Raw genomic sequence first — 11,108 nt, forward strand, 5'->3', positions numbered from 1 at the left:
TTTTATAATAAAATTCAATGATTTGCAAGCGTTTTTCGTTTGTAAGACAATTCATGGTTAAATTATAGACCAAACTGAAGATGTTCGACAGTGAAAGAAAACACGAAACGTGCGTCAGCTGTTTAAATCAACTGTTTAAGCAGATAATAGCTAAAAAATCACCCGTTACTTCGTAAACTTACCAGCACGTTATTCATCAAATCAAGTGGTGATGCTCGCTCCCTTGCAAATGCCATGATGCAGTGCATTGCCAAAAGCTGCGACGCATCGGCGCGCGGGGTTACGCTCAAAACGACGACCTGGGTGCTGGTGGACATCAGAAATCGCAGAGCTCAGAAGAACCTGCTTCCGTAATAGAAGAATGTACACTAGAGCCAGACAAAGCAGAGAAGCAGAGACGGAAGCTGCTGATTTCAGACAATCCTTAAAAGCGCTTAAGCAAGCAACCATCGCCAGCAAGAAGGCAAAATGGGAGGAACTTCGAAGGGATCTAAACAGCAACCCTTGGGATCTGGGCTATAAAATTGTAATGGGGAAACTAAACGCCAACTCCACAGCTTTACATCTAGACAGTGATGCTATCAGAAAAATAGTGGTCAGATTGTTCCCCACGCACCCTATGCTGCGCGGGGACCGAGACCCCTAAGGTGAAGAGAAGCTTCCACCCTTCACCGAGGAAGAGCTTAAAATCGCGGCAAGAAGCCTCAAAAGAAACAAAGCTCCAGGCCCAGATGGCCTCCCAGCTGAAGCTCTCAAACTTGTGGCTGAAAGCCGACCAGATGTGATGCTTGGTGTTTAAGCATATTCTGATGCTCATCAGTAAGGGTAAGGGTGACCCAGCGCAACCGTCAGCTTGGCGTCTGCTTTGCATACTGGACAGCACCGGCAAATTGCTTGAGAAACTCGCACAGCGCAGACTTGCAGAGCCTGTTGAGAGTGCAGGAGGATTATTAGCAAAGGCAATACGGTTTCTGACGCGGGGAATCAACCCTTGGCATAATAGAGGAAGTGAAGAAACGCCTGTAACAGCCTACGATGGATAGACATTACAAAGGCACTACGAGAAAGGTTTCGAATACCTGCATACCTGCTAAAGATACTCCAGAGCTATTTGAGTGAGCGTGAACTGCTGTATGACACACCAGAAAAAAGTCATAAAACAAAACCGATAACGTCTGGCGCAGCTCAAGGATCTATTCTCGGTCCCGATCTCTGGAATCTTAGCTACGATGAGATATTCAGCATAGAAATGTCAGAAAATACATATCTAGTAGGATACGTGGACGATATACAGGCGGTCATACCAGCCTGGGACACTGAAGACGCTAGAAGGAAGCTGAATCAAGTCATGATAAGGACGCAAATATGGCTTGGGGACCACGGCCTGCAACTTACCAAACATAAAACCGAAGTCATCCTAATGACACGAGTCACATGTCGCTCGAGGTCAGCATGCAAATAAGCGACTCGTCCTTAGTGACCCAAAAAGTAGTGAAATCCTTAGGAATTCAACTTGACTGCAGGTTTACTTTCTAGGCCCAGGTACGGCTAACTAGATTAATGGCAAACATCGGTGGGCCAACACAGAGCAAAAGAAAGCTAATTGTGGCGGCTACAAGCTCAATTTTCCTGTACGGCAGCTAAACTACAAAGCGAAGCGCAAAGTACTGGAGGCTGTGCAACGAACAGCGGCACTCAGAGTCGCCTCAGCCTACCGCATTGTCTCAGGTGCAGGAATTTTCGTGATCAGCGGGCAGATTCCCGTCGACCTCATGGTCCAGGAATGAACGGAGATGACAAACCATTCTGCGGTGGGAAAGCCGATGGGGCACTGAACCAAGTGGCAGATGGACGGCAAAACTTATTCCATCAATTGACAAATGGGTCCAAAGGAACTTCGGGGAAGTGAACTACTTCTTGACTCAGTTTCTGTCGGGTCACGGATACCTCCGTATACCGCATGGGCAGGTAACCGATTCCAAGTGCATTTACTGCGAAGTGTTGAGCGATGACACTGAACACACGTTTTTTAGTTGTAACAGATGGCTCGCGGAAAGAAATGCCCTAAGGGAGCAAATTGGTGACATTAAAATACATCGAGAACGTACTACGAAAAAAAAGATCGACCTCGGCACAGTGCAACAAAGCGAAGCCGCAAAGATAGAGACTATAGCATGAAAGCTGGCTACAAATATGGTGCACGTGGTTGAATGGAATTGGTTCTTTATGGACGCCGTTCTGGGCCCTCCCGAAGTAATATAGAAAGCAGAAGGAGAGAATGTATCGTTTTAGTGGCCACACCACACGACGCAGTAGACGACGGTCGCTGCTTCCTCACCCACCAAAAAAAAAAAATATAAAATTCATCAAATCAAGAATTTATTGCTCTTTTCAAATAAAAAGAAGCTAAAACTTATTAAATCTATATTCCATACATTTTCATTGATTTATAAATAATTCGAATGTTTACTTACTTGGTAAAGCAACTTAAGTAAAAATGAAATTTAATAAATTAAAGTTTCGAACTAAATGAAAAAATAACTGTGAGGTGGCAGTAAAACTGCTACGAATGCAGTAGAAAATGATTGCCAGGCAATTTTTAGGCACATGAAATATATGGGAAAAATGATTTTCATATCCGTTCGTGAAAAGTTTCGTTCCTTACTGTTTGTATAATTCATCTAGGCAGATCAAATATAAGCCGTTATATAATATTTTCATGGGTATTATAAATTAATATATTTCACGAGTATTGATAGTAGGGATTTAGAATCTCCTTGCAGTTCCGTGTTAAGGGTAAGTACTCAATTTGCTCTACTATTCGTCACTGATTTGCTGCTTTTTGAATAAAACTAGCATTTATTTTTCTCAAACACATGTACAAATACTCCTATGATCCAATTTTTAAACTTAGACATTTTTTTCCATCTCATAACTCTGAAAAATCACACACTTTTAATACTTATCTAAAAAGACTCTAAAACACTGAAAATTGAGCTACTCGAAATTATCGTTCTTACGAGGTGTAAGTAAGTAAGTGCTGCATATGCTATTATTCTAGGATTAAAAACAACAAAAGCTTTCTTGTGCTCAGATTAAAATATGTGCGCTGCAGGAAAATGCGCTAGGTGCTGGTTGGTTGGCTGGTTAAAGTAGTGATTCGCACAGAATCCAGCTAGCGCTTCTACACCACGACTATATCCAGTCTACGTGGTTTAAGAACCTTATTAGGTTGTTGATGTCTAAGCAAGACAGTAGATCGAAAGTCTCGAACAGTGGTTTTCCAAGGGCTTTTATTCTTTTCTTCCATAACTCAGCGCATTCACAGCGGAAATGGAAAGTCCTTTCCTTTTTCTCTGATTGTTAACGACTGGGACAGTTTGTGTTGTGACAATTGGCTGCCTGTTCGCCGATAGAGGAATTTCTAGTGACAGTTAAGCTGCACTGAAAGCTCTTGCTAACCCACGCTGCTCTTCGAAGTTAGTCGGTGAATGTAAGACAAAACTGAACGGTGTTGCAAAACACAACAAATTTAGTCTTATTTGGGTGCCTAGACATTGGGGTATTACAGGGAACGAGTTAGCTGATAAATTAGCAAATGAAGGCTCTGCAAGTATGCCACTAGGCCCTGAACCCTTTCTAGTTGTCAATTCCGCATCGATTCAACTGTGGATTGAGGACTTCATGAGGTCTACTTATAGGGGACGTTGATCCTAGTTGAACTAGTGGAGAGTAGCCCAGTGCTTTGTGAAAAAACTATACAGGAAAATAGCGACCTTTCTCCTAAAAGTCAGCAGAAAGGACCTGAGAGTACTGGTGGGTGTAATCACAGGGCACAACGTCTGTGGTCAGCATATGGCTACCGTGAGGGTCATCGACAGCCCAATATGCCTATGCTGCTTTGAGGATGACGATACTGCAGATCATTTTCTTTGTAGCTGTGCGACGTTTTCCAGAATCAGACTTAGGATACTAACGTAGAGATATACAGTGGAACTTCAACGGCCATATGGAGGATCTTAATTATCCTGATAATATATGTCGAATGTCATCGAAGCATTCAGACATGCCGAGTTTAGATCGACGACTTGGTTCAGAAACCTATAGAAGTGGGACTAAAGACCAATGCGGAAAAAACGTAATTACTTAGAGTGAATGTTGCGGAACGTGGCAGCAATTTTGACGCGGCAAATACCAATATTGAAAGTGTCGACAACTTCGTTTGCGTCGGAAGTGTTACCTCTACAGGCGGCGATGAAGCAGGACATTAAGTTTAGAATCACAAAAGCCTGTGGCTCGTTTGCGCAACTCAACAAAATCTGGCATTCCTTAACGATTTCTACTGTTACGAAGTAGCGCATTTTAAATTCCAACGTCAATTCGGTTCTCCCATGTCCTACTACACATAGTTAATGACGGAGTTGCTCGCTATTAAACTACAAGTTTTCATAAACAAGTGCCTACCGGGAACTCTGCGCAACTGATGGCCTAGAATAATCTCCAACTTAGAAAGAGGAAATGGATCGGGCATACCCTGCGAAAGTACTCAACTGTAGTCTGCAGTCTGTCTGAAGACAGGCTTTAGAATAAAGACGAAAGAAAACGCTTGAAAAGAGGATAAATACTACCGGAAAGTCATTTAAGGAAATCAAACTCATTGCAAAGGGCCGTGTGAGATGGAGACGTTTTCAGAATAAAAGGAATTCAAGATGATGATGAAGGCAATATAGAAGAAATGTTTATTTATTTATTGAAAAGAATAATAATTATAAATAATTATTCCACTTAAAAGGTAAGAAAAAAACAGAACAAGCACTGGCTGCTTGAGAAGATGAAGATAGTACAATCGAAGGTATGTGGATGTAACCACTACTAGTATACCTATATACCAAATAATTAAGAAGCCTTGAAGTTAAATTTTTAATTTACAGTGAGATACAAATTGATTTATGATACTAATATTACACTCCGTTGTTTGCTTCAGAAGTTCAGATGGTTTGATATTTCTAAACACCGATGGTCTAATATTTTGGACTCCTGAACATATATCCATAAAGTGAGATACGGTGAACTCGCTGAATCCACAAAACCACAAAACGGACACGGGGGTTTTGGCAAACCATTTAGCAAACACAAGGGGATTAAAATTGTATGGCCAATTCTCAGACGAGCAACAGTCTTAATATCCCGGCACGATGAATTTGACGGGTAAGGGTTTTTGGACCTCGGAAGATTAAAGGATCCATTTGTTGAGGAAACTTTCATAATTGGTACGCCTTACCAGTTTTTTTATATCTTCTGGCAGAGTGTATTCGAACATGTATAATGGCGCTTTGGTTGCCTCCTTAGCTCTACTATCGGCCTGTTCGTTACCTTTAATGCCGCTGTGACCCGGGACCCACATAAGTTTGATTGAACCTTTTTTTTGTGTGAGCATGTTGCGCATTTTTGTGATTACTGGAAAGTTATCAGCTGCGTTCAGAATAGCCTCTGTTGTCGATTTTCTGCGAGTGCATATTATGTATTTATGTTTTTGGGGAAGAGAAGTGTACTGCTTCAAGCAGCGCAGCAGCTTCGGTTGTGAAAATTGAGCAGTAACTTGGTAAAACTCCTTATAAAAGAATTAATTAGAAGAATATGCAGGTAAACAAATACCTTGAGAGGTGATGCCAGCCGAGGCCAAGATGCGTGAGATTACAGTATCAACACCGATTTGGGGGCGCTGCACTCGCAGCTTGCATAGAAATTTTCTCCACTGGTATCCCTAACCTATCCTCTAGAGTATCCTTATATCATTTTGAATCCAGAGCACATGAGGATTAAAAGTTTTCTCGGCCACACTGCAAGAAGGTTACTAACCCTTGGGGTGATCCTCAGCACCAAACAAAACTATATTTTTGACTTCCTGTTATATGTGTGTGGGAATTCCTTTAAAATAATACTTATTTTGCTGAAGTTAATAATTTTTTTTTTTATTTTACTTTATTTTATTTTTTTTTTTGCAGATTTTTATATATTTTTGTTTAATTTTTTTTTATCAATTTGTCTTGTTTGTTTTTGGCTAACATGTCATCTCTACTGATAGCTTAGTTTTTGTCATTCCTTTCATGCGCATATTTGTATATCATTATTTGACACTTCAACCTGCAAAGTCCAGTTAACAACACAAATCTAAACAAATTTGAATATAAATTTAAATAAAATCTTCCTCCCCGGGTATATTCAAAAACTTACTTCATGAAAATTCTTAGTCAACATTTACATAGCTCCACGATTGCGATTGACGAGAAATGCGTCTGTTTATATTCAACTTTTTCTGATAAATTTCCCTGCAGGGTAAGCACTCCAGGATATCAGCATCAGTCCCTACGAACACCCAGCGCGACATACATGCACATATTGCTCTGACGCTCCATTTACTTTCAGTATTTAATCTTATCACTAATGCGTTTATAACTTGCAAAAACAACACTATTAGCGCAAAAAAGTGCTCTAAAGAAAAAAAAGGAAAACGATGTTGTGGCTCAATAGAATCATTTGCGTTGCGCTGGAATGTTTTCTTAGCTTTTTGCTTTAAAGCAACTGCTCTATTCGGTAGTGAGCAACAAAGTAGTAAATACTTTATGAGGTGTTAATTTTTCTATGTATTAGTATGCGTTAGTACGCAATAATATATCGGTGTATATATGTACTTATATGGATTAGTGCGTGACTGCGTGGTAAGTGCGTCGCCCCTCGACAATCAATGGCGAGCCTCCTTGAGTTTCAGTAAGTTGCCTACACTATGGTGAGCCGCATTCGCTAACAATGGAACAAAAACGCATTCGAATATGACTTTCTCAGCAACAGTTATAATGATTTTAAATCAAAACAGGAGGCTAAAGAGTGGTGTGAACCTGGTTCTTCGGTTCCAAGAAGGTATTAGCATCAGTGTTTTGAGATGCGAAAGGATTACTTGCAAACCGGTAAAGCAATAAATTCTGTATATTATTCTAATCTTTTAGACCAGCTGAAGAAAAAATCGTGCAACGAGACCCAGTTTGTAAATAAAAGAAAAATATTTTTTTTTTCATCAAGCCAATGCACTCAGTCACAAGAGTATTTTGACAATGGCTAAAATCCATGAATAAAGTTTTTCATCAAATGATGAGTTCATAAGAACTGTGGAAACGTATTTTGCAGTCCTTCTAGATTCTCGCTTCAGGCATGGAGTTCATAAATTCGAACTGCGTTGGAACAAGCGATTGATGTTCAGGGAGACTATACTGAATAATAAAGTGTATTTCAAACAATAAAATTGTGCTTTTCTTATTGAACCGCAAGACAACCTAGTGCACAAGTAAATATATGGGGAGTGGGGAAATAATCGAAAAGTTTTACGAATACTAAATTGATATATTTTGCCTCTTTGTTGACTTCAAACAGGCATTTGACAGTATAAATAGAAAACAAATAAAATAGTGCTTTCAGAAAATTGGAATAATTTGATTCTCTGTACATTGTCGATCACAACAAGTAAAGTACTGGTGCAAGGAAGCCTATCAGACCCATTCGAAATCATATCCGGAGTAAAACAAGGAGACGCATTGTCATGTTTAGTGTTCAGTTTAATGCTACACACGACTGTTAAAGAAATAAACAAGAATGGAACATTATTTAATAATGATTTTCAGATATGTGCCTACGCTGATGATATTCTTATTATGGCTAAAGGCAGAAACACTCTTACACGCGTCTTTAAATTTATTGATAAAAATGCAAAAGCTCTGGGACTACATGTAAATACCGAGAAAACCAAATATCTGATTCGGTCAGCCAACAATACGACACGCGATGACCTAAGTATAAACAACTTTGTTTTCGAAAATATCACTGAATTTAAATACTTGGCAGATACCATCAGCAGATGAAGACTCGGCGGTAGCTTTTAACGACAGAATCCAAGCTGCAAATAACGCCAATTATGTTAACATAAAACTATTTAAACAAAAAGATTTGTCCAGAGCACAGAAAATAAGAATGTACAAAGCACTGATACGACCCGTGCTTACATATGGCGCTGAAATATGGACGCTGAAAACAAATGATATTCATCAGCTGATGTGCTTCGAAAGACGTATCATAAGGAAAATATATGGTCCGGTTGCAACAATAGATGGCAGATACCGCATTCGCTACAACAATGAAATCGTTCAAGGACAAAATGTAATACGTTTTATCAAAGCCCAACGAATTAGATGGATTGGGCACGTACTGCGCATGCCGAAAGAGCGAAATGCTAGGAAGGCTTTTATCTTAACACCCATTGGAGGAAGAAAAAGAGGACGCCTACGAAAGCGATGGTTAGATGACGTCGAATCAGATCTTAAGCAAATGAACGTACACAACTGGAGAGATATAGCCATGAATGGAATAAAGTGGAGAAAAATTCTTGATGAAGCTATGGTCCACCACGGATTGTGAAGCTAAGAAGAAAAAGAAGAAGAGGCAGTAAACCTGTTCCAATATTGGGTTTTCCAATAAGGGCGGGTAGATGTTGAAATGGAATAAAATGGCGTTTGCTGTGTGGCACGTAGCGCCGTCCTGCTGGAACCACATGTCGTCTAGGTCCATATGCTTCAATATGGGCCATATGAAATTGGAGGGGCCACCACGTCCACCGAAAAATGGGCGCAATGCGCGCAACGTTTGCGTTAATGAACACTCATTTTGATAATAAAGTTTTATCATTTGAACGTGCTGTTCAATCGTGTAACTTGCTATGATGATTTGGCATAAACAACTGAATAATAAACAAAAGATTTGACAGATGTCACCAAAACAAAATGGCTGCCACAGGAATAGAGAAGTCTAAAACACCCCGAATAATATCGGATGTAAAGCCTGATGATAGTCAAGTCCTTTTTCAGATTAATCAACTGACTTCTAGCAAATTAAACAAAAGTAATAAGGTGTATTTCATAATCATAAGACACATTTGCTTAAATTTTTTGAACTATCGTAAGCTCGCTATTACTTTCCGGAGTAGCTTTTATTTGGCGTCAACAGTTATAGACTTAAGACTTCCATCAATTGTGTCTGGCGCGAAAGCTCACTCTATTTTGTAGAACCAGAGAATGTTAATGGTCCATGGTCCATGGTCCATAGTCCATTAACATTCTCTCGTGGAACAAGCCGACAGACGGTCCGTATACAGTGGTTAGTTACGCGTTCCGGATAGGTGTGCGGTTGAGAGAGTGAATAAGTAAGAGCGGCTGGCCGCCAAAGTAGCTCAGCAAACTCATTTATCTATGCGTTTGACTGCAGCTTTTGCTTGAAGAGGTCAGGATTTTATTTAATGGGAACGAAGATGTAACTGTCTCGGTGTTCAAATGGTAGAGGGATGACAAACTGAAATTTTAAGAATTCGCTCCGTTATTAAATGGTGTAGGTCTGGAAGCGGAATTTTAAAGCACGTCTTATCAACAGTGGCCATTTTAAAGAAGCGAAATTTTAATGCCTCAAAGTAACATTCAAGAAGACGGCGAAAGTTATTAGGAAGGCAATTTGAGGAAGAATCATGGTCCGATTAGCTTCAAATGGGCACTCTTTTATTTAAAAGTGAACTTAGGGAAAAAAAGGAATACGAAAATGTTCAAATAGGAATTCGTTCGAACTTTTGCAGTTGAAGCAGCATTGCAAATATGAAGACCTGCACAGAAATCTTAATATAATCTATGTAAAATCAATTTTGTTTGTTTGTAAATTAGAAATGAAATACAAAATTTCTGGCTTAGATTACATTAGATTTTTGGGGGGTTGGACAAGTCCAAGCACTCACTCATTCAGGAGACCATTTTATTACACCGGGATAGATTTCAGTGGAAAGAATAGATATAGAAAAGATAAAATGTGGGTGGTAAGACGGAAAAATTAGTCCTCCACAAATCTTTTGAATTCATTGATGAATCTTAAGAGATCTGGAAGAGGAAGAGTATGAACTGTATCCATACTCAGTATATCGCAACCCAATATCCTAAGTCTGATTCTGAAAACGCCGGGCAGCTACAGAGAAAATGCTATGCAGTGTCGTCATTCTCAAGACAGAATAGGCATATCGGGTTGTCGATGACCCTCATGGCAGTCATTTGCCGAACACAGGCGTTGTCCCTGCGATTACACCCACCAGTACTATCAGACGTTTTCTGCTGAGTTTTAGGAGAATCGTCGCTATTTTCTTGTTTGGTTCTTTTACAAAGCACTTGGCTACTCTGCACGAGTTCAACTCAGACCAACGTCCTCTATGGGTACCTCATGAAGTCCTCAATCCATAGTTGAATCGATGCGGAATTGACACCTAGAAAGGGTTCGGGGCCTAGTAGCTTACTTGCAGAGCTTTCATTTGCCAATTTATCAGCTAACTCGTTCCCTATAATACCCCAATGTCTAGGCACCCAAATAAGACTAAATTTGTTGTGTTTTGCAACACTGTTTAGTTTTGTCTTACATTCATCGACTAACTTCGAAGAGCAGCGTGGGTTAGCAAGGGCTTTCAGTGCAACTCGACTGTCACTACAAATTTCAATACTGCTACCCTGCCACTTTTTCTCAATTATCCAGTATTCCGCGTTCAAGGTGGCATAGACTTCCGTAAAGAATAACGTGGCCCTCTGTCCTGTGGCAAAGAGCACTGAGTGTCTTCGTCTAAGTACCATCCAGATCCACTACCATCACTAATTTGAATCCGTCGGTGTAGAAAGTGTGCTCATTCTCGTTAATAGGTTCTCTGGACTTAACCATTGAGCCCTATCTGGGATCAAAACATTATACATACTTTCTACCGAAACTAACGAAAGGCACCCGATTGTCCACTGGCATCGAGAACAGTGTGCACCGCTCCGACAACTGGTGATATATCTGACAGCGACCAGGCTCCGTTTAACTTGAGCCTGTCGCCGCCTTCATCGCTTCCTTTCGAATTTGAAGATCTCGGGGTTGCAAGTTCAGAGTGGCATTAAGGGCAGCACCAGATGCCGTCCTCATAGAACCAGTAATATCCAAGTACACACTTCTCTTTAGTCTGTTTAGGGGTTTTTTCTCTGGAATTAACCATTGTAGCCTTCCACTAT

This window comes from Anastrepha obliqua, unplaced genomic scaffold, assembly GCF_027943255.1.
Source record: "Anastrepha obliqua isolate idAnaObli1 unplaced genomic scaffold, idAnaObli1_1.0 ptg000005lb, whole genome shotgun sequence".
Lineage (NCBI taxonomy): Eukaryota > Metazoa > Arthropoda > Insecta > Diptera > Tephritidae > Anastrepha > Anastrepha obliqua.